We start from the raw sequence: 24,912 nt of genomic DNA on the forward strand, positions 1-24,912 counted from the left end.
CACACATGCACATCCCAGAAACCCTCTGAAGCTCAGTTTCTTTTATTTATCAAACAGCCATGATTCATGCCTCCTGTGTGCCTTCCTTAGGGCTAAAAGACATTTTCATCCATCTGCCAACCAGATGAACCCAGAGAAAAAGTCACAAAGACCGCCTAAGTGAGGATAACACAAGTACTTGTGCAGAATGAATTTGCCAAAATCTTCTTCCCCTACCTTAACCCAACCCCCATCACAAGCTGGTTTTATGTCCCACATGCCACGGTTTCTCTTCTGATGACAGCTCAGACCCTTTCCCCCAGCCCTGTGTGTTTTCAGCTTCATACCACACATGATTCAATGTAAACTACGAAGCCCCTAGTACAGTACATGGCGTAAACACGGGCTCCATACACAGCGCTTTCTTTCTACCTTTTCAAATCCTTCTGAGCATTCAGGAGGTCATCCTCCACACCCCAGAATTCCTTCCACGGAGAGTCAAAGTTATTGCCGCAGGCCTTCTCAGATGCTGAGAAATGGCCAGGAATTTTCCATTTTAGAGGTTTCTGGCATTCCAACATAAGAAGAAATGCCAAAAATGGCTTTCAAAAATAACAGTAGATTTTGCCTCTAACAAAGGAATGTTTTTAAGTACTACAGTGTACTCTATGGTGATATTTACAAGGTTATAAAATGCTCCAGCAAGTGTAGCTGAGGAATGCAACAGGAGTTTCAAATGTACCCTACATGTCATCCTCCAAATCTGCTTATTGTGTACTGTCCATGTGTAGAGCCTCACTTGAAAGTGACATCTGACATATGAATTTCAAGTCCTTTGAACTGTAAACTCTTCATTTGAAGTCCTGACTCCCGGGCACCCGGGTGGCTCAGTCAGTTAAGCATCTGCCTTCAGTTCAGGTCATGATCTCAGGGTCCTGGGATGGAGTCCCTGTGCCGGGCTCCCTGCTCAGTGGGGAGTCTGCTTCTTCCTCTCCCTCTGCTCCTCCCCTGCTCATTCTCTCTGTCTCAAATAAATAAATAAAATCTAAAAAATAAAATAAAATAAATAAAGTCTTCATCATAGTGCTTGCGCCCACACATCTGTGAAAAGAAAGCCATGAGCAAATAACAAAAAAGATGGGGTAAGATTTCCCCTTAAAAGAGGTGAAAAAGAGGCTCAGGGGAGCCACATGAGGCCACTATAGCAACATCAACTTACAGGTTGAACTGGGAAGAATTTCTCTCCACAACTCTGGCAACTCATTCACTGTCACCAAAGGGGGCCTTGACCCCCCACTTGGATAAGCAAGGTCCCAATCCAGCCTCCCAGGAGGGTGAACTGGAATGGAAGCCATGACAATCAGGCCATGAATTAGCAGGCTATGACTAGAGTCATTTTCCCCAGACTTCTCTGGCAAAAGTAAGCTAGTCCTCCCGCAGAGATGCCTCAAGAGTTTATAACTTTTAAACTGAAATTGTTTTTCTGAAGTAATGACAAGGCGCCAGTGAACACTGAGTGGAGGTTACTATTTTAAATGATAAACTATTTTAATTGTAAGAGAAATAAACAATAGGATATTTGAATTGCTTATAATAACAGACATGCAGCAACACACAGAATAACATATTTGTAACTAGAAACTACAGGTTAAAGCGTAACACTAAATATACGTAAAGATATAATCTATCAATGCTCTTGTGAAACTGTAGGGTTCAAGACATAACTCTACAATGTGGATTCTGCCGGCATCACTCCTGGCCCCACCACTCCCTGACCCCGACCTCCTGGAACCTACTTTTGCTACCAAGGTAAACCCATTGTTGCTAAACTCAAAGACTCCTTTCATCCTTGTCTTATTTGATCTCCAGCCACAGCACTTGATTCTGTGGCAAACACCCTTCTTTCTGGAACCACTCAGTCTTGACTTCCTTGACATCATCTCTCTTGGATGTCATCTTTATCACCTGATCTACTCCTTCTTGGTCTCCTGCAAATGCTTCTTTCTTTTTGATCCCTTCACTGTTATTACTAATGGTGCTATCATTAGGCCTTTTTTTTCCCTTCTCAATGTACATTATTTCCCCAGTGACTTCATCAGTTCCAATGACTTCAAGTGCTTTTTCCTTGCTAAAGGACTTCCTAACCTATACCACAAGGCCAAATCTCTCTCCTGAGCACCAGGCCTATAGAGCTGTTTACAGGACAACTCTATCAGTTATCTATTGCTATACAAATCTCCTCAAAATAGTGGTACAAATTCCTGACAGTGTTCTACTCCTGAATCTGGAGGTCAACTGGGCTCAGCTAGCCAGTTCTCAATGCTCTGAGGTCTCAGCATTTGTGACCAGACAAGGCTGGGGCTGAGATCATCTCAAAGTCTTCTTCATTCACATGTCTATCACCCAGGTTGGAAGATCTGAATAGCTGAAGTCTTAAATTCTGGACCATTTCTCTCTACATGTACGTACGTGATCAGTCCATGTGGAGACTCGTCTACATGGCCAAGCTTCCAACCTGACAGTTGAGAGCTCTGAAAAAGAACTCGTATTTGGAAGCGATGTCCTCATGTTCAGAACTGATCTGACATCCACAGCCAGGCTACATTATTCTCCAGCTGGACATAAACAATCTCATAGAATACTGACCTCAGACAAGGTTACTCTGAGACCACAAGATAAAATAAGACCGCTTCATAAAGTTGTTTAAGCACAGGTAAAATGCCACTATAACATCTATAAAATATCTGACCATAGAATTAACCCCACTTTCTGAAAACATCCAGTCTGGACCGAATCTATGGCTTTTTTTTTTTTTTTTTAAGATTTTATTTGACAGAGAGAGAGCGCGCGCGCACACAAGCAGAGGGAGGCGCAGAGAAATAGGGAGACGCAAACTGCCTGCTAAAAGGGAGCCCTGATTAACCGGGGTAACCAGGGGCTTGATCCCTGCACAACCTGAGCCAAAGGCAGACACTTAACTGAGCCACCCAGGATCTCCCAAATCTATGCTTCCTTAAACCTTCCTCCAATCACCCAACCAAATCCCAAATTCTATAATGGGTCCTTTCTAACACCTTCTTCCTGAAACACCTCACAGTTCCCATGACGTTCATTCTTCCTTGCTACACGTAATAAATGTAACCTGTTTAACTACAAAGGTGTTCCTGATGAACTTGAACTGAAGAGCACTGGCAGGTCCCAGAACAAGCATTTCCCAAGAAACCAGCAAGGTCTTTTCTAAACTAGCCTTGTGTATTACATACATGGCCTTTGTGCACATTCCAAGGAAAAAAGATGTGATGACCAGAGAATAGGAAGTCTAGAAAAGAGGTATGTGGATGAAATTATGGGAATGAAAAAAAAAAGCCGGTCACATTAATGCCCACGGAGGAGCATACACCACGGAGGAGACCCTCCATAACCATGTGCATAGGATGACTTATACCATGACTCTTAGCTAGCCCCCTCTTCAGACATCCCAGGGCCTATGCCAGAAGCCCACGCACAGTGGTCATAGTGCTGCAATTGAGGCCACCGGCGCTGAACGCGCTCCCACTGCTGGGTTCCCAACCTGTTAGCAAGAGAGTCTGATGCCAAGCCCTTGACATAGCATCATTCTTCGGGGAAAACTCACCAAGCCACCCGACAGAATATTAATTATATCAGAACCCAACTCTCTTGACAGCAGCTAGCAATTTGTCCTTACCCAAATCAACACGTACACTGGATATCCATTTGCCTTCTCTTCCTTCCAGTGCGTCTACCAACACCACCATCCAAGGGTACTGAGTGCTACAGAATTATCTGATGCATCCATATGGCATCCCTTAAAAATATAAATAAATAAACTTCTCATATCACTACCTGGCACGCCTGAAACTAATGTAACATTGCATGTCAACAACACTCGCATAAAAAAGAAAAATTAAAAAAAATATGGTGTCCCTTGCAATATCGCCCAAAACCAACTTACCTTGTGACGGCAAAGGAAGTGTAGTAATGCATTCATTATCATGAAAGCCGAGGCTGGAGCTTGGCTGTAAAGGCAATTCATCGTTGCGGCTGAGTGGGGTTGAGTAGAAGCTGGTCCCGTCTTCCGCTGTGCCTCGAGCCCAAGGTGCTCTACAGAAATGGCCAATGATTGCCGGTGGGCACAGAAGGATGAAAATGCTCGGAAGAAGTCTCTGATCGGGAGAAATGGCCCGAGGGTGCAGCTCAAGTTCCTCCTTAATACTGCTACTGGGCTCTCACAGCCTCTGCCTGGAGAATGAAACCTAAAAGTGTCTTCCAGCAACCACTTCTTACAGCGCCCTCTATTGATGAAACCGTCTATCCAGCTGGCTGGCCAAAAAAAAAAAAAAAAAAAATTCCCGATTAGACTTCGCTCCATTAACACAAAGCAAGACAAAGGATGAATTTTCAGCTCAGAGACAATACTCTGCTAACCGGCACCTTGCAAGTTCTAACTAAAACTAAAACTATTATTGTAGCTACATTATTGTTCTAGCTGAAACTATTGTTAGCATTTGCATAATTTTCTTGTGGCTATCTTATGATTATGTTCCTTAGGATAAATTCCAGGAAGCAGAATTACTGAGTCCAGAGATTCAAACTTTTAAAATCTTTGGATATAGAATAACAAAGCTTCTTTATCATGCTGTGCAAATTTATGTTCACTCCGGTAGAATATGAATATATAAAGAATAAGCACAGTCTCGGCACTTGTAGGAGTGTGATCTTCTGGAACAAATGCTTGACAGTGAGTGAGCTAACGTAGCATGGCCAGCTTCTCTTCTCTACTCATGTTCTTTGGAGTCTCACTAAGGTAATTTCCGTTTGTTTGTTTATTCAAATGGCTATCAAAGCAGAGGTAAACCTAAAATTCTAATAGGGGGAAATGTTTTTTAAATGAAACATGAAAATATCAAGTAATAAGTATCAAGTAATATATTAATATCAAGTAATATAATACAATATACAAGTAATACTGATTCTTGAAAGAAATGTGATTCAAGAAAGCCAAAAAGCCATGTCTGCTTTTTGGAATTGAAATCGGGAAATGTTCAAGATGTCCCCTCACTGATGGCAAGGTTCTCCTCTGACACACTAACCCGCAGGGTTGCTGAGAAGATCAGTAAGTAAATAAGCACGCAGGAGGAGACAATAAACAAGAGTTTTATTTCCTGAGAGCATTGCTGTTCGATTGCTAAAAATCCAATCATATATATTTTTCATTTTGCCAAAGCTGTTTTCATTAAGGATGGAAAACACTTCTCGCGTCCAAGCTAAAAGTGTGTTACAATAAAATGTTAAGCCCCAACTACTATTAGTTACAGATTTGATGGTATTTCTTTCCAGCTTCTTAACTAATACCATTTGTCTTCTTTAACTGCTTTCGCTGAAATAAACTCTCAATGCAGCGAGCAGAAGTGGAAGGCAATCAAATATTACATGATCTTTGCATTTGTCTTTGTTTCCAATATACTTACTTTGCGTTAGCATTCGGGCAGTTACCCTGCCCAAGTTGTAATAAACCATTTGCACTGTCTTCATCCTAAGACTCCTTGAAGCAAGGGTCCATTTTGGTAAACTCTATCTAGCATTGCACTCTGCATGCATAAGCTCCTAAAAAATCAGATGTTTCAGGGGCACTTGGGTGGCTGGGTCAGTTAAGCATCTGCCTTCAGCTCAGGTCATGATCTCAGGGTCCTGGGATGGAGCCCGCGTCCCACATCAGGCTCCCTGCTCAGTGGGGAGTTTGTTTCTCCCTCTGCGCTGCCCCCCTCCCCACCTTGTGCTCTCTGTCTGTCTCTCTAAAATAAATAAATCTTTTTTAAATTTTTAAAAAATAAATAAATAAATAATCAGGTGTTGCAGACACAAATGTTTTCATTTTTCAGGCAGGTATCATAAATTATTGAAGCAGGAATAATATGAAATAATAGGGATCCTTGGGGGACACACCTAAAGGAATTTATGTAAAATGAAATGAAATAAAATGAAACAGAACAGAATAAAATAAAACAAAACATACTCAGGGAAAAAAACTATAAGCTACATTAGACTATCAGACAGCCTGCTTATGACATCTGTATAAATCTTGCGTGAACTTAATTAGAAGCTGAAGTAGTGCTAAGAAAACTAAAAATCGATGAATCAAAGGAAATCAATGAATCAAAGAAAATCAGGACTCAGGTCTGAGCCAGAAGTCCCACTGCTTCCAGCCTGGTCTCTCTAACCCCTAGTTCCCTCTCCATCTCCCTCCCACAGCCTTGAGGCCATCACCTCCCAGCCCTCCTCATATCATTCTCCCTAGTGCAATGCATTTGAGGCCTTGATTTTTTTTTCTTATGGTAAAACTCACATAACATAAAATACCCCATTTTCACACTTTAAAGTGTAAAATCCAGTGGTAAGTTGCATATTCATAGTGTTTTCAACCATAACCACCATCTACTTCCAGAGCATTTTCATCACCCCGAAAGGAGACCCTACTCATTAAGCAGTCCTGCCCCACACTCCTTTTCCCAGACCCTGGCAATGACTGTTGGCTTTTTGTGAGACCTTTATTTTTGCTTTCTGTTGCATGCTCAGCTCAGCCCACATCAAAAGAAAATCAGAGCAGAACTCAGGTCTGATAAGATGAGAAAACAGACACAGGGGGCAGAATAAAACTCTCTGAATGCAAAGTTAGGGAAGCTTCATTAGATAATTTCCCCACTCAGGTTTCTTTCCTGTTCCCCATTGGGTGTTTCTCTTCTCTGTGCCCTAAATTGTGATTGATTATATTCTGTTGCCCCGCAAATACTTTCGGTTTATGTTTTGAGTCAGCTGAAAATGAATTTAAAATGCCTGGTATAAACACTCACGCATTCCATCCTATGCCAAAGGACTTGCCTTGGCTGACTCAGGACTGTTGATTGATGGTGTCAGTCTCCTTGGAAATCACTTGGAGACTTTTGAGAAGATCCCCCTGCAAGGCTGAATTTCTCTGAAATGCTGAATTGCCGGCTAGTTACACCAATGCATTGAAAATACCTCTTGAGGTGCAAGACAACCACTATAAATCTACATGAACCAGACCTTGAGTATCTTGGAGGTCAATCTTCCGTCACTTGCTCGTCAGGCCATGGAACATTCACTTGTTCCAAATCTGGCCATTTTCCTCTAGCTCTGGGAGATAAGCAAAAAGATGTGTGCACACAAATATGAATATAGGTTAACTTCAAAGTAATACAGATATAATTTTAAAACTAGAACCACATATTCTACTTTTGATTTTTTTCTTTGTTTTGCTTGGTAAAGATGGTCTTCTTGGGCAAGTCACCTCAATTTTGGCGGGTCTCCTTTGCTCATCTTTAAATTTAAAATAGTTGGGGCACCTGGGTGACATCTACCCTGGGTAGATGTTGTTAAACACCTACCTTTAGCTCAGGTCATGATCCCAGGGTCCTGTGATAGAGCCCCATGTTGGGCTCCCTGCTCTGCAGGAAGCCTGTTTCTCCCTCTCCCACTCCTCCTACTTGTGTTCCCTCTCTAGCTGTGTCTCTCTCTGTCAAATAAATAAAATCTTTTTAAAAATTTAATTTAATTAAATTTAAATTTAAAATGTTTACCTAGATCAGTAGTTTCTTACTCCAGGTATCAAAAAACAGGTATTATCTCTACTCTGAAAAATAATATATCTTTCCATTCATATGCTATTGTTTTTAAAAAATTTTTATTTTTTTCCCATGCTCATGGATTAGAAGAATAAACATTGTTAAAATGTCTCTACTTTGTAGAACAATCTACACTTTCAATGCAATTCTGATCAAAATTCCATCTGCCTTTTTCAAAGAGCTGGAACAAACAATCCTAAAATTTGTATGGAACCAGAAGAGACCCCGAATTGCTAAGGAAATGTTGAAAAAGAAAAACAAAACTGGGGGCATCGTGTTGCCTCATTTCAAGCTTTACTACAAATCTGTGATCACCAAGACAGCATGGTACTGGCATAAAAACAGACACACAGACCAGTAGAACAGAGTAGAGAGCCCAGACATGGACCCTCAACTCTATGGTCAAATAATCTTCCACAAAGCAGGAAAAAACATACAGTAGAAAAAAGACAGTCTCTTCAATAAATGGTGCTGGGAAAATTGGACAGCTATATGTAGAAGAATGAAACTCGACCATTCTCTTACACCGTACACAAAGATAAACTCAAAATGGATAAAAGACCTCAGCATGAGGCAGGAATCCATCAGAATCCTAGAGGAGAACCCAGGCATTAACCTCTTCGACATCGGCCACAGCAACTTCTTTCAAAATATAGTGAAAATGAACTTTGGGGACTTCATCGAGATCAAAAGCTTCTGCACAGCAAAGGAAACAGTCAACAAAACAAAGAGGCAACCCACGGAATGGGAGAAGATATTTGCAAATGACACTACAGACACAGGGTTGATATCCAAGATCTATAAAGAACTCCTCAAACTCAACACACACAAAACAGATAATCACATCAAAAAATGGGCAGAAGACATGCACAGACACTTCTCCAAAGAAGACATTACAAACGACTAACAGACACATGAAAAAACGTTCATCATCATTAGCCATCAATGAGATTTAAATCAAAACCACATGGAGATACCATCTTACACCAGTTAGAATGGCCAAAATTAACAAGACAGTAAACAACATGTATTGCAGAGGATGTGGAGAAAGTGGAACCCTCTTACACTGTTGATGGGAATGCAAGTTGGTGCAGCCGCCTTGAAAAACAGTGTAGAGATTCCTCCAAAATTTAAAAATTGAGCTACCTTATGACCCTGCAATTGCACTACTGGGTATTTAACCCAAAGATACAGATGTCGTGAAAAGAAGGGCCATCTGTACCCCAATGTTCATAGCAGCAATGGCCACAGTCACCAATGGTTCTTTGTGGAAAAAACCAAGATGCCCTTCAACAGACAAATGGATAAAGAAGTCCATATATACTATGTATACTATATATACTATGGAGTATTATGCGGTCCATCAGAAAGGATGAATACCCAACTTTTGTATCAACATGGACGGGACTGGAAGAGATTATGCTGAGTGAAATAAGTCAAGCAGAGAGAGTCAATTATCATATGGTTTCGCTTATTTGTGGAGCATAAGGAATAACACAGAGGACATGGGGAGATGGAGAGAAGTGAGATGGGGGAAACTGGAGGTGGAGATGAACCATGAGAGACTGTGGACTCTGAAAAACAATCTGAGGGTTTTAGAGGGGCAGGGGGTGGGAGGTTGTGTGAGCCTGTGGTGGGTATTAAGGAGGGCATGTATTGCATGGAGCACTGGGTGTGGTGCATAAACAATGATTTCTGGAAAAGAAATTTTAAAAATAGATAAAAATCTTTAAAAAGTTTGTTACATTATTTTTTTTATATTTAGGAAATACAAAATTATTCATGCTAACTATAGAAAATTGGAAAACAAAGAGAAGATAAATAAAATCACTTATAATCCTGCCACACAGATATAGTGATTTCACTGTGTGTTCATCCACCTTTCTTTCTCTCCATATTTATACATATATTATTTTGGCCAAACTGAAATATACTATAGGCATGATATTTTATAACCTGTATTTTTACTTAATCATGTATCTTAAACATTTTCTAAATCATGAATTATTTTTGTACAACAAGGTTTAAATGACATTCTCATGTGAGTACATATTATTTTCTAAGATTTAGATGGTTTCTAGGATTTTTAACAATGCTGCTATGAACATCTATGATGTGATTACATTCACATTACTGTGAATTAAGAACTGTTATTTTGGGGGTCCCTGGGTAGTTCAGCTGGTTGAGCCTCTGACTCTTGGTTGCAGTTCAGGTCATGATCTAATGGGTTGTGAGACTGAGCCCCTCGGGGGGCTCCACACTCAGTGGGGGGTCTGCTTGAAAGATTCTCTCTCTCTTCCCCTTCCTCCCCTAGCTCTCTCATGCTATCTCTCTCTAAAATAAATTTATTTTCTTTTATTCATTTGTTTGTTTTAGAGAGAGAGAGCACAAGCAGGAGGAGCGGCAGGCAGAGGGAGAAGCAGGCTCACTGCTGAGCAAGTAGCCCGATGCAGAACTCGACCCTGGACCCCTGAGATCACGACTTGAGCTGAAGCAAACGCTTAACTGAATGAGCTACCCAGGTGCCCTAGCATTATGAATTTATGGTGATGGTTTCAAATCCCAACCTATGATAATAGAGTTTTTACTAATTTCTTTAATTTTACATTTTTATGTTTTTCTTTACTCATACTGGACAAGCAAGCATTTTTCATGCCCAGAAAAAAAAAAGTAAGAATAGTTCTTGAAAAAAATAACACCCTTTATTTCTCTAATTTCATGCTTAATCTTGTATATAATGTTGCTTAAATATGTAATACAAAATGAGACATAAGCTACTTATGACTGCAGTTCTTATATAAAAAAACTAGAAAACTTGACAAACTCAAAGTAAACAGGCTTACAATGCTAAGAACGCTGAATTCAACAACACTAATTTAACTTGACAGATAATAATAATGACCTTCCTAAAGTGGCGCCATTCCCTTCATTGTGACCATTGTACTGATTTGGGAGGAAGGGGGACAGGTTCCTTGGACTCTGGTTCCCCCCACCCTCCTGTGCCCTTCTTATGGTTTGATTTCTCACCACTTAACACTATTCAACTGACTGAAAACCGCAGCAGACCAGCTTCAGTCCATCACTTGGTCTCAATTACAAAGTAGGTTGATCTCTTTTCCCATATGTTCTTATTCAACAATTACAGATACTTTGCTTAGTACTAATGCAGCCCCCATTGTAGGTCCATACTCAGCTCTGAGGTTCAGTCTGATGATCCTAAACATTACATATAAACCCTGGGCATTATATAGAAATAGAAATAGAAATAGAAATAGAAACATAAACAGGCCCACACACGCACACACATGCACACACACACATTTTCATTTTACCTTTCCCCAATGTTTCACACCTAATAAGCAGTGGAGCTGAGATTCAAACTCAGATCTCTCTAGAAGATCTCTCTAGAACACCCAGACTAAAATAGGCTGTGGCTTTTCATAACTTGACGAAATGAAGGCAGAAGTGATCGATTGTGATGTGCTAGGAGGGGCCTGAGATCTGGATCTAGACAAGTGTAGCGAGCTCTACTCTGAGCTGGCCTTGTGAATTTGGACATGTTCCTGAACCTCTCTGGATTTCAGCTTCCTCATCTGTCATGTGAATGGGTTAGATCATGGCCCTTTACAGTTCCAAAATTCTGTTAATTGTCTATACCTGCCAAACACCCCTTTCACAAAGAGGAATGATTTATATGATAGTCTCCCTTTTTGCTGTGGAATTTCTATTTCCATCTAAACATCTAAACCAATGAAGTCAAAGAAGAACTGGGAAACTATTCCAAATTTGGAAAGTGTCTATTCCAAATAATTTAATACCAAAAGGATGACCATTTGATTGAAGGATATGATTTTAAAAAGTCTATCACACTATCTTGGAATTCCGCTAAGAGTAGAAAAGACACTTTAGAAACCACTCAGAACAATCCTCATTTTACTGACACAAAACCAAAGAGCTTGTTTATACTATAGACGGATAATTTATTACTGGATTATTAAAATCTAACTTACCATAATGCCCTCAAAATTACCTTCTCATATTCACTGCCAAAAGCATAGAGGAGGAAAGCAGTATAAAAAAAGTGGTTAAGTATAGGCTGTGAAATTAAATTGCCAGTGTGCAAACTCCAACAGCAACACTTCCTGTGTGATGTTGAGATAATGATGTAATGCCTTCATACCTCAGGGTTCTCCATCTGTAAAATGAGGGTGACAGTCACGGTACATACCCCTGGGCTAATCAGGAGAATTAAAATACTAAACCATGTAAACTGTTTAGTATATTGCCTGGCACATAGGAGATACCAATACCAGCCAGGATTTTAGATTAAATTGTGTGTTAATACATTGGCTCAATTTGGTTGCATGAGAGCTTGTATTTCTTCCATTCATATTCAGGGTCAGAATTAGTCTAAACTGGTCTTAGAGTTTGATCTTACGATCTTATAAGGATTGTCAGTCTACAAATTAGGCAATGATAAAAGTGCCCACCAGGAAAACAGGAGCTCTAAAATTAATTTTAAGAATAAAAAGATATATGGCTGTTTTCCACTGCAGGATGCTAAAGTCAAGGCGTTCCCTTGAAGAGTTTGCAAAAGTAACTCTGGTATCACATATAAGTAACAGCTCATCCACTGTTCTCCAAATTTTTGTTCCCCATTAAGCAGACTATGATTTGATTTTTGCCAGTGTATGGACATGGCTTTGCCATCACCATATTGAAGGGACAATGATTAAATCCTTTAACACACTGTGCATGAATTTCAAAGGCCTTCATGACTGTTTATCTCATCTTTATGGACCTTTAAACCTAATAGCTTTGGTTGCAATAAAAAAGTGATTTCCAAAACTTAAGCATCTCTTCAAGGCCACTGCCAGGCTGTTCCCCTGATCAAAATTATGATGTCACCCAGACACAGAACTCATGTGTCCTTGTCTTCAACTTGTCCACTAATTGACAATGGCGGGGGGAGGGCAAAATCTGTGTTCTGTCATTAAACAAGGACATTAGCCAAAAGAAGTATCAGTTCAGTTCAAGGAATACAAAGGTCGCAATTCTGCTCTGGTTTAGTAGTTTGGGGATAATACATAGGTTCATTTAAAACTCACAGTACAATAAGTCATGTCAGATTTATCCCTCCCTCTGCTTTTGAAATGTTAAGGTGGTCAGTCTGAAACACAGAGGCCTGGATGATTATAATGGTAAGAACCAGCTCAGGACCACATTCCTCTGATATCCCTTTCCCAACCATTCATTTTCCCAAATGTCATTTTCCTTCCCTTTCCCTGTGAATAAAACAGCCCACCTCTCCTAACTCTAGAGACCTTCATTAATGGCCTCTCTCTCCACTAGCCCACCCGCTGACTTGCACACAAAGACAACACACCTTCTTTCTCAGGCTCCACTGTTCTGCCTGACCGCCACCCACCTACAAACTTACACCACGTTCATAATTATTCCTTTGGACCAAATGTAACCCTTTCACCAGGTGGCCTTACTCTTCACTAGCAAGCCAAGGAAATCCAAGACAAAGCTTCCGGATACATAGATACAATTTGGCTCAAAGAGGCATAAACACTTTCACTACCTATCCAAAAGACACTTAGGAGCAAGAAGATTAAGTTAAGGTAGATTAATATGCCTAATGATTTGAGGGATGAAAAATTTGGTGAGGACACCATCACATTTCCTTTAAACGCAGTGTATCTGTTTTCTAAGAAGTACTGTAAAAGAACGTTGAAATTGGAGCCAGGAAAAAAAAAAAAACAGCTATAGAATTAATTCTGTGATTCTTTTCATTGAGTCACATTGACACGGTAAGCAAACTGACAATCTACTCAACCGCAAGACCAAATTTCTCAACCTCAGGAAGGCTGGTGTTTTAGGCAGAGTAATTGTTTGTTGTGGGGAGTGGCCCTGTGTAGAAGTTAGTGGTATCCCCTTCCTCCAGCTGTGATGATCAAAAATGTCCCCAGACATTGCCAGACATCCCCTAGGGGGCAAAATCTTCCCAGATTGAGAACCACTCTCACAGACTGGACAAAAGACTGCTTGTTACAGATCTAGGATCCGTCAAACTGCAGCCGGTATAGCGCAAAAGGAAAACCCACTCCTGATCTTTGTAAATAAAGTTTTATTGAAACACAGTCATGCTCCTTTATTTATTTAACATCCCTGGGTGCTTTCTCTCTAAAACAGCAGGGTCTGGGAGTGGGGGACATTGTGTGATACTGTATGACCTGCACAACCAAAAATATTTACTATCTGGTTCTTTAGAGGAAGTTTGCCAACCTCTGTCCTAGCCTACTGGTTCCAAGCATCTTTTTAGTGATGACGACTTTTTATAATGAAATCTTATATAAAACTTGTGTCAGACAGGCTCCAGATGGAACATTCAACTCGGGTAATTTGAGGAAGTAAAGCATATGCAGAGTAAGTAACACAGGCAATTTCAAAGGTGTGGCACAGTACAGAGAAATCACAAAGGGCTAAGGGGCTGGGTGTTCTTACCACCTGGGGGCCGGAAGGGGAGAGAGTGAGACATCTCTGCAGGAAGGGAACCAGAGGAATAAACATCTCCCTCACATTTTCCCTCCCTCCCGTCCCACACGTGTGTCCCCTAGCAGCCAAATCAAACTGAAGCCAGAGTACAAGGTAACTCACTGAAGTTATCTGACCTGACAGGTCAGTCTCCCAGGTCACAGATGGAGAGTGGCGCCAGGGGGTGGGGGTGGGGACAAAAAATACCCAGCCTAGAGCCCTAATGACTGAAGCTGATCAAAGTCAAGTATCGATGATGACTTAGTAGAGGAAGATATTAAGATCAGCACAGCCTGGCGTGGCTCTGACATACTTACCAAGTTGAAACACGGATCACACTTTGAAAACCCTCTTCGGACTCCTCTGCTGGCCTTCTCACTTCATTTGCCTCCTCTCTGAAACAAAATCCCAGAGTCAGATATGTCCATGCTGTTTTTTCCTAACAAGCTGCAATCCTTAAACCCATTGGCACCATTTAAACCTTCAAACGCAGGTACCAGACAGGCCCCTCCACCCCCTCTGCTCAGTCCTCAAATTGCTGAACACTGATAGAAACATTTTACATACCCTGATTTCTGAATCCACGTCAATGTCATCGTATCAGGGCAACAGCAGGAGTCCGTTTGCTCAGCTTGGGTGACTTTTCAGTCCTCAACAAAAACCGAGCTCAGTATCTTAATCACCAAATCTGATAGGCTTTTCCCGATCTCATCAGTCTTAACCTCTCTGGAACAAACAGTCTTGCCCTCATCCTTTCGTTCCTGACTGACTTCATTTGGCTTCCATAGCACCGTATAGTCTAGGACGTATTTTTTTTTAAGTCTAGGATTTTTTTTTTAAGATTTTATTTATTTATTTGACAGAGAGAGATCACAAGTAGGCAGAGAGGCAGATAGAGAGAGAGGGGGAAGCAAGCTCCCTGCTGAGCAGAGAGCCCGATATGGGGCTCGACCCCAGGACGCTGAGATCATGACCTGAGCCGAAGGCAGAGGCTTAAACCACTGAGCCACCTAGGCACCCCTAGTCTAGGATTTTTAACTCATACCTTGACCACCTCTTCTTTGTATCCTTTGCAGGTACTTTTATTTTTTCCATTTAAATTCGGTTAATTAACATATAGTGTATTATTGTTTCAGAGGTAGAGTTCAGTGATTCATCAGCTGCATACAACACCCAGTGCTCATTATATCACACGCCTGCCTTAATGCCCATCACACAGTTACCCCATCCCTCCAACCCCTTCCCTCTGGCAACCCTGTTTATTTCCTGTAGTTAAGAGTCTCTCACGGTTTGTCTGCCCCTCTGATTTCGTCTTATTTTATTTTTCCTTTCCTTTCTCTATGTTCCTCTGTTTTGTTTCTTAAATTGTATATTTGAGTGAAATCATATGATAATTGTCTTTCTCTGATTGGGAAAACACCCTCTAGGTCTATCTATGTCATTGCAAATGGTAAGATTTTATTTTCCTGATGGCTGAGTAATATTCCATTGTATATATGAACCACATCTTCTTTACTCATTCATCTGTCAATGGACATCTGGGCTCTTTCCATGATCTGGCTATTGCGGACATTGCTGCTATAAACATTGGGGTGCAGATGTCCCCTCAGATCACTATGTATCTTTTGGGCAAATCCCCAGTAGTGCAATTGCTGGGTTGTAGGGCAGCTCTATTGTTTACTTTTTGAGGACCCGCCATACTGTCCTCCAGAGTGGCTGCACCAGCTCCTTTGCACGTACTTCTGATTGAAGGAAAAATTTTTCTCCAAAGGACCTAATAATAAATCATGCCCCCAACAATACAAGGAAAGCAAATAAAACAAGCAGTTTCAGTAACTGCTTGTAGAATACCAGTAACGTTTCCTGGAGAATTAAAAATCTTGTGAATAAGTAGTTTTCCACACGACTAGTAAATAACAAGATACCATTTCCCTCCAAACCTTCTTCTGTTACTTATTTCTCTTAATGCTCCCATTTACTCAGATTTGAAACCTCAGATTGAGGAAATAATGGAACTTTGAGGCCTGGAAGAAGCTTCAAAGTCATCTACTTCAATTTTGTCATTCTGCAGATGAGAATTAACTTCCCGTGGCCTTTGCCTTGGTATGGCTTCTAAAGAAATGTTCTAGCCCCTCTTTTTTTTTTTTTTTTTTTTTAAAGATTTTACTTATTTATTTGACAGACAGATCACAAGCTGGCAGAGAGGCAGGCAGGGAGAGAGGAAGGGAAGCAGATTCCCTGCCGAGCAGAGAGCCCGATATGGGACTCAATCCCAGGACCCTGGGATCGTGACCCGAGCTGAAGGCAGAGGCTTTATCCCACTGAGCCACCCAGGCGCCCCTAGTCCTTGTGATAGTTTTGTGTCAGCTTGACTGGGCCACAGGCACCGAGACATCTGGTCAGACATGAGCAGGGATGTGTTGGATGGTGTTTCTGCTCTCTGATGTTTTGAATCAATAGACTGAATAAAGCAGTTGCCTTCCCTAACATGGGTGGGCCTCATCCCATCAGTTAAAAGTCTAAATAGAACAAAAAATGCTGAATAAGAGAGAATTCCTTCTGCCTGGCTACCTTGAAGCTGAGACATGGGTTTTTTGCCACCTTCAGACTCAAAGGGAAACATTGGCCCTTCCTGAGCCTTGAGCCTGCCCGCCTTCCGTCGGGAGATAGACCATCCCTGGGCACCCCAGCTTGCCAGCTGCAGAGCTTGGGACTCATCAGGCCCCATAATCATGTGAGCCAATTCCTTATATTAAATTATATCACCATCTCTATATGTGTGTGTGTGTGTGTGTGTGTGTGTGTATGATTTATATATAAGCAGTATAAGCTGCTTGAATCTGAATATTGACTCTGGCATTGACAAGTTGCGAGAACTTGAGCAATGTGTTCAATCTCTGTTCTTCAGCTTTCTCCTATGTAAAATGGGAAAAACATCTGCTTCACGTAGTCGTGAACATTACATGAGTCAGTGCATATAAAATGCTTAGACTAGGGTCTGGCCAAAGGGCACACTGAAAAAATACTAGTTGTTTCTCCTCCTTCTCCTCCTCATTATTATTCATCCATTCACCTGTCGGGCCCTCTCTCCCCCCCCTCCCTCCCCTATATCTCCAACTGTAGAGACAGAAAAAGATCTCCATGGAGGGCAGGAGAGGGAAAGGGACAAAGGCACACGGGGAGAGAAAACTGGAAACCTTAATAACTGTAGTTTCATCATTTTTGGAATTCATGATTAACCCTTGCAATCTTTGAATACCTAGCCACTTCAATTACCACAGCTGTTTCATGTACTTCTTTTGTACATGTTTTTTGCTTCACTGAAAATATTTCCCCCAACAGTTCCTGTTACCTCAGCTGGTGAACCCCTCCCTGTCAAGCCTACTGATCAGGAAGTCTTCCCTGTAGAGGTCCCTACTCTCACGCCTGCAGAGTGCACCACCATGCCCTCTAAACCACCATTCTTCCCTATACTCCTGTCACAGAATGGTGATGCTTAATTTTTGTACCGTATCTGTTGACTCTACTACTCAGTGAATTGAGGCCGGAACCCCACTTTGCATACCTACCTTGCACGTGACAGACATCCTATAAGTTCTTCCTATAAGTTCTTGACGAATAAAATGGGAAAAAATCCACTTGGCACTTACAGAGTTGGAACTTCTAACAGTATACCCTGCTGGATATTTCAAACTTGGTTTTGAAAATATTGGACTAAGACTCAAGACTCTTGGTCCACAGAAACAGGACCAGTAAGATATTCTAGAAAATATAAACTAAACTATACTGACAGAAAGCAGATCAGTGTTTGCCTGATAGAGCGAACTTCTGGGAGGTGACAGAAATGTTCTGGATATTGATCACGGTAGTGGTTTCACAGAATGTACACTTGTCAAAACTCACTGAAGTGTACCTTTTAAAATTTATTATATTTTAAAATTCCCTGTTCCGCACTTTTTATCTCTGTGACTTACTTATTTTGTAGCTGGAAGTTTATACCTTTTAAATACTTAGAGTTTATTATATGTAAATCATATCCCAATAAAATTGATTTAAATTTATTGAAACCTAAAAAACAAAAAACGTAGGCATTTTAGCATTAGAGGCTGGACTTGACTACTAAGATTTAAGATACACCTGAGGGCACTAATCTTCACAACATTTACAAATTTGTTTGACAAAGAACTTCAAAAGTCTCTTTGGTAAAAATAACTCAGCCCCAGAAAGCATAATCTTTATCACAGTCACTAAAAATACTTTAATGTCATATTCCATGAACTGATCAGAATACTTTAAGTAACATAAATACACAAATTTTTTCAAATACATGAATTTTTTAAAAATATTTTATTGATTTATTTAACAGAGAGAGACAGAGAGGCAGGCAGGGGAGGGGGGGAAGCAGGCTCCCCGCTGAGCAGAGAGCCCGATGTGGGACTCGATCCCAGGATCCTGAGATCATGACCTGAGCTGAAGGTAGAGGTTTGACCCACTGAGCCACCCAGGTGCCCCAGAATACATGAGGTTTTTTTTTTTGTTACAACTATGATAGCCAGCCTCAAAGATGACCACCAACGATTCCATCTCCTGGTATTCATACTCTTGTATGGTCCTCTCCCACATTTTACCAGGGCTGGTCAGCCTGACTAATAGAATATGCAGAAGTGATGGTCCTAAAATTAGATTGTAAAAAGACTGAATATCCCCTCTTGGGTGCTCTTTCTCCCTCTCCCCCTTTCCCTCTAAGATCACTAGCTTTGGGAGAAGCCAGTGGCCATGTCATGACATCAGTTGGCTTGCCTTCGGAGAAGCCCCCATGGCAGGAACTAAAATCCCTAGCTATCAGCCAGCAAGGAACTGTGAGGCCTTCCAGTAACCACAGGAGGGAGCTTGGAAGGTCATCCGGCCCCAGCCAGTCTGTCAGATGCAGCGGCAGCCCCCGTCAACAGCTGTCTACAACCTCGTGAAAGATTGTTATGGACTTAATTGTGTCTCCTCAAAATTCATATGTTGAAGTCCTAATTCCCATTACCTCAATAGGTGACTGCATTTGGAGAGGGCCTTCAAAGAGGCCCTTAAATTAAAATGAGGCCATTAGGGTGGAATCTAATCTAATCCCAGCGGTATCTTCATAAGAGGAGGTGATTTGCGCTCAAAAAGAAACAGCAGGGGCGCCTGGGTGGCTCAGTGGGTTAAAGCATCTGCCTTCGGCTCAGGTCATGATCCCAGGGTCCTGGGATCGAGCCCCGCATCGGGCTCTCTGCTCAGCAGGGAGCCTGCTTCCTCCTCTCTCTCTGCCAGCCTCTCTGCCTACTTGTGATCTGTCAAATGAATAAAATCTTTTAAAAAAAGAAAGAAACAGCAAGGTCGGTGTGCACAGGGGGTGGCCATGTGAAATAGTATGGAAATGGTGGCCATCCACAAGCCAAGGAGAAAGGCCTCAGAGAAAACCAACCCTGTAAGCACCTTGATCTTAGACTTTTAGGCCCCAGACCATTAGAAAATAAGCTTCTATTATTTGAGCTACTCAATCTATAGTATTTTGTTATGACAGCTTTCACAAATGAGTGCAGAGACCCAAGCCAGAATCACCCAGATAAGCTGCTCCTGGATTCCTGACCTACAAAAACTGTGAGGTAATAAATGATGGCTTAAGCTGCTAAATTTGGGGGTAATTTGTTAGTCAGCAATAAATAAGTAAGACATCACCTAATTACTTGACTTCCTTGAGATAGGGTGACAAGTGATTTGCCTTTCTAAATCTGTGTTGTGATTAAATGCTGTATTGTTTTTGGCATATGTTACAAATATTTCTCTTGTTGTCTGAACTGTCCAGAAACTATTTGTTTGTGGAGTCTGTTGTTTCCATCCACATTATTTAATTTTAAAGGGAAGAAAACAGTATATAAATAATGATTAAAATATATGTACTTTAGGGGCACCTGAGTGGCTCAGTGGGTTAAAGCCTCTGCCTTCGGCTCAGGTCATGATCCCAGGGTCCTGGGATCGAGGCCCCCATCAGGCTCTCTGCTGGGTGGGAAGCCTGCTTCCTCCTCTCTCTCTGCCGGCCTCTCTGCCTACTTGTGATCTCTGTCTGCCAAATAAATAAATAAAATCTTAAAAAAAAATGTACTTTAAAAATAATCCCTTTTATAAAATTTTCCCTCAACACTTGTTGCCTATTTTCTTTTTTTAAAATTGAGCTATAATTGACATATAACATTGTGCAAGTTTAAGGTGTACGTGTATTGATTTGATACACTTGTATTGCCATATGACTGCCACCATGGCTAACCCCACCATCATGTCACATAATCATCATTCCTTTTCTGTGACAAGAACATTTAAGATCTAGTCTCCTTTTTTTTTTTTTTTTAAGATTTTGTTTATTTATTTGACAGAGATCACAAGTAGGGAGAGAGGCAGGCAGCGGGGGCGGGGGGGCAGGGGGAGGAGCAGGCTCCCCGCCGAGCAGAAAGCCCGATGTGGGGCTCGACCCCAGGACCCTGGGATTATGACCTGAGCCGAAGGCAGAGGCCCAACCCACTGAGCCACCCAGGTACCCCAAGATCTAGTCTCTTAACAACTTACAAATACAGTTTGGTTCACTGTAATCCCAATGCTGTGTATGATATCCCCCACAATTTATTTATATTGTAAGTGCAAGTTTGTACCCTTTGACCAACATCTCCCCAGTTCCCCTGTCCTTAGCTCCTGGCAACCACCATTCTACTGTTTCTATGGGTCTTTTTAAATTTTTTTTTAAAGATTATTATTTATTTATTTATTTGACAGACAGAGACCACAAGTAGGCAGAGAGGCAGGCAGAGAGAGACGAGGAAGGAGGAGGCTCCTCACTGGGTAGAGAGCCCGATGTGGGGCTTGATCCCAGGACCCTGAGATCATGACCTGAGCCGAAGGCAGAGGCTTAACCCACTGAGTCACCCAGGCGTCCGATTAATTTCTTGAAGTTAGTTTAATTTCTCAGTGACTATTTCAGACTTTGCAATGTCTTCTCTTGTTGTCTTAACTGTCCAGAAACTATGATGTGTCTTCATGTGTGAAAACTGGCATTAAATTAAAAGCATATTGAGCATTAATGTTTTCTCCTTGATAATGAGATTATAATTACAGGAAACTTTATTGCCAAGTGATGATAGCCCTTCCTCCCATTATATTCTGGGAAGATAGCTTTAAAATGAAACATGACCTCAATGGGAAAAAGCTTGCAGCCTTCCCTTTGAGATCAGGAACACGACAAGGATGCCCACTCTCACCACTCTTGTTCAACATAGTATTAGAAGTCCTAGCAACAGCAATCAGACAACAAAGAGAAATAAAAGGTATCCAAATTGGCAATGAAGAGGTCAAACTCTCTCTCTTCGCAGATGACATGATTCTTTATATGGAAAACCCAAAAGACTCCACCCCCAAACTTCTAGAACTCATACAGCAATTCAGCAACATGGCAGGATACAAAGTCAATGTGCAGAAATCAGTGGCTTTCTTATACACTAACAATGAAAATACAGAAAGGGAAATTAGAGAATCGATTCCATTTACTATAGCACCAAGAACCTTAAGATACCTGGGAATAAACCTAACCAAAGAGGTAAAGGATCTGTATTCGAGGAACTACAGAACACTCATGAAAGTAATTGAAGAAGACACAAAAAGATGGAAGACCATTCCATGCTCTTGGATCAGAAAAATAACCATTGTTAAAATGTCTATACTGCCTAAAGCAATCTGTACTTTTAATGCCATTCCGATCAAAATTCCAACGGTATTCTTCAAAGAGCTGGAGCAAATAATCCAAAAATTTGTATGGAACCAGAAGAGACCCCCAATCGCTAAGGAAATGTTGAAAAACAAAAACAAAACTGGGGGCATCAGACTACCTGATTTCAAGCTTTACTACAAAACTGTGATCACCAAGACAGCATGGAACTGGCATAAAAACAGACACATAGACCAGTGGAACAGAGTAGAGAGCCCAGATATGGACCCTCAACTCTATGGGCAAATAATCTTCGACAAAGCAGGAAAAAATATACAGTGGAAAAAAGACAGTCTCTTCAATAAATGGTGCTGGGAAAACTGGGCAGCTATATGTAGAAGAATGAAACTCGACCATTCTCTTACACCGTACACAAAGATCAACTCAAAATGGATAAAAGACCTCAACGTGAGACAGGAATCCATCAGAATCCTAGAGGAGAACATAGGCAGTAATCTCTTCGATATCAGCCACAGCAACTCCTTTCAAGATAGATATGTTTCCAAAAGCAAAGGAAACAAAAGCGAAAATAAACTCTTGGGATTCATCAAAATCAAAAGCTTCTGCACAGAAGTCGTTCATCAAAATCAAAAGCTTCTGCACAGCAAAGGAAACAGTCAAAAAAACAGAGGCAACCTACAGAATGGGAGAAGATATTTGCAAATGACAGTACAGACAAGAGGTTGATATCCAGGATCTATATTGAACTCCTCAAACTCAACACACACAAAACAGACAAGCATATCAAAAAATGGGCAGAAGATATGAACAGAGACTTCTCCAATGAAGACATACAAATGGCTATCAGACACATGAAAAAATGTTCATCATCACTAGCCCTCAGGGAGATTCAAATTATCACCTTACACCAGTTAGAATGGCCAAAATTAACAAGACAAGAAACAACATGTGTTGGAGAGGATGTGGAGAAAGGGGAACCCTCTTACACTGTTGGTGGGAATGCAAGTTGGTGCAGCCGCTTTGGAGAACAGTGTGGAGATTCCTCAAGAAATTAAAAATAGAGCTTCCCTATGACCCTGCAATTGCACTCCTGGGTATTTACCCCAAAGATACAGATGGAGTGAAAAGAAGGGCCATCTGTACCCCAATGTTTATAGCAGCAATGCCCACGGTCGCCAAACTGTGGAAAGAACCAAGATGGCCTTCAACGGACGAATGGATAAGGAAGATGTGGTCCATATACACTATGGAGTATTATGCCTCCATCAGAAAGGATGAATACCCAACTTTTGTAGCAACATGGACGGGACTGGAAGAGATTATGCTGAGTGAAATAAGTCAAGCAGAGAGAGTCAACTATCATATGGTTTCACTTATTTGTGGGCATAACAAATACCATGGAGGACAAGGGGTGTTAGAGAGGAGAAGAGAGTTGGGGTAAATTGGAAGGGGAGGTGAATTATGAGAGACTATGGACTCTGAAAAACAATCTGAGGGGTTTGAAGTGGTGGGGGCGGTGGGAGATTGGGGTACCAGGTGGTGGGTATTATAGAGGGCACGGATTGCATGGAGCACTGGGTGTGGTGAAAAAATAATGAGTACTGTTATGCCGAAAATAAATAAAAAATTTAAATAAATAAATAAATGAAATGAAATGAAACATGACATGGCCATGGTCAGAGGAGATGTTTTATACTTAGCTTCAGAACATAGAAATATTTCTGACCTAGGGGCGCCTGGGTGGCTCAGTTGGTTAAGCCTCTCACCTCGTGATTTCGGCTCAGGTCATGATCTCAGGGTCCCCAGATGGAATGCCTGCATCAGTCTCCACGCTCAGTGGGGAGTCTCCTTGAGGACTCTTTCTCTCCCTCTCCCCCTCCCCCTGTGCCTGTGCTCTCTCTCTAAAATAAATTTTAAAAACCTCTAAAAAAGAAAGAAAGAAATATTTCTTTTTTTAATTTTTATTAAAAGATTTTATTGATTTATTTGACAGAGATCACAAGTAGGCAGAGAGGCAGGCAGAGAGAGAGGGAAGCAGGCTCCCCGCTGAGCAGAGAGCCCGATGCGGGGCTCAATCCCAGGACCCTGAGATCACGACCTGAGCTGAAGGCAGAGGCTTAACCCACTGAGCCACCCAGGTGCCCCAGAAATGAGTTAATAAGCCAATAAAGTGGGTGTCCATTTTAGATGGTCAGAGGCCAAAGCACTTAAAGTGATTTACATAGCCCTGCATCAGGATCGTACCCTTGTTCCCCAAGATGTCTTAAACATGGAGCAGAGCCATCTGTACAATTGAAGAAATGATCTCCAAAAATTATCAAGACCACCTCCATACACAGTACTATAAATGCTGCTGAATAAAAAAAGTGAAAATGTTCAATCATCAGTGACAATCTATCTTCCCTCCCACCACCTCCCAAAACGACTAGCCTTAGACTAAATAGTAGATGCGCTTTGGTTTTATCATGAGTCAGCAGATTTGGCAATATCTCTATCATCAGAAATGTTCATTGGGGAGAAAGTAAATTTGTGTCTAAAGATAGAAATGTTGGGGCAGCTGGGTGGTTCAGTTGGTTAAGTCACTGCCTTTGGCTCAGGTCACGATTCCAGGGTCCTGGGATTGAGTTCTGTGTTGGGCTCTCTGCTCAGTGGAGAGCCTGCTTCTTTCTCTCCCTCTGCCTGCTGCTCTACTTACTTGTGCTCTCTATCTCTCTGTCAAATAAATCAATAAAATCTTTAAAAAAATAAAATAAGATAGGGGTGCCTGGGTAGTTCAGTGGGTTGGGCCTCTGCCTTCAGCTCAGGCCATGATCTCAGGGTCCTGGGATCGAGCCCCACATCGGGCTCTCTGCTCAGCGAGGAGCCTACTTCCCCCGCCCTCTCTGCCTGCCTCTCTGCCTACTTGTGATCTCTGTCTATCAAATAAATAAATACAGTCTTTAAAAAATAAAATAAAAAAGGTAGGAATGTTTTCACAAAAAACAATGTTCA

At 41.4% G+C, this 24,912-nt stretch overlaps 1 protein-coding gene across 1 annotated transcript in view; it reads right to left on the bottom strand.

Moving 5' to 3' along the window:
* Positions 1-24,912, bottom strand: part of TMC1 (transmembrane channel like 1) — a 382,443-nt gene that overhangs the window by 159,195 nt on the left and 198,336 nt on the right. Inside the window, exons 3-4 of the mRNA XM_032306873.1 lie at positions 14,498-14,575; positions 3,953-4,320 (exon numbers count right to left, since the gene is read on the bottom strand). The gene's annotated coding sequence lies outside the window, so the exon portion shown is untranslated. The remainder of the gene's footprint in view (positions 1-3,952; positions 4,321-14,497; positions 14,576-24,912) is intronic.

Source organism: Mustela erminea, chromosome 12, assembly GCF_009829155.1.
Source record: "Mustela erminea isolate mMusErm1 chromosome 12, mMusErm1.Pri, whole genome shotgun sequence".
Taxonomy (NCBI): domain Eukaryota; kingdom Metazoa; phylum Chordata; class Mammalia; order Carnivora; family Mustelidae; genus Mustela; species Mustela erminea.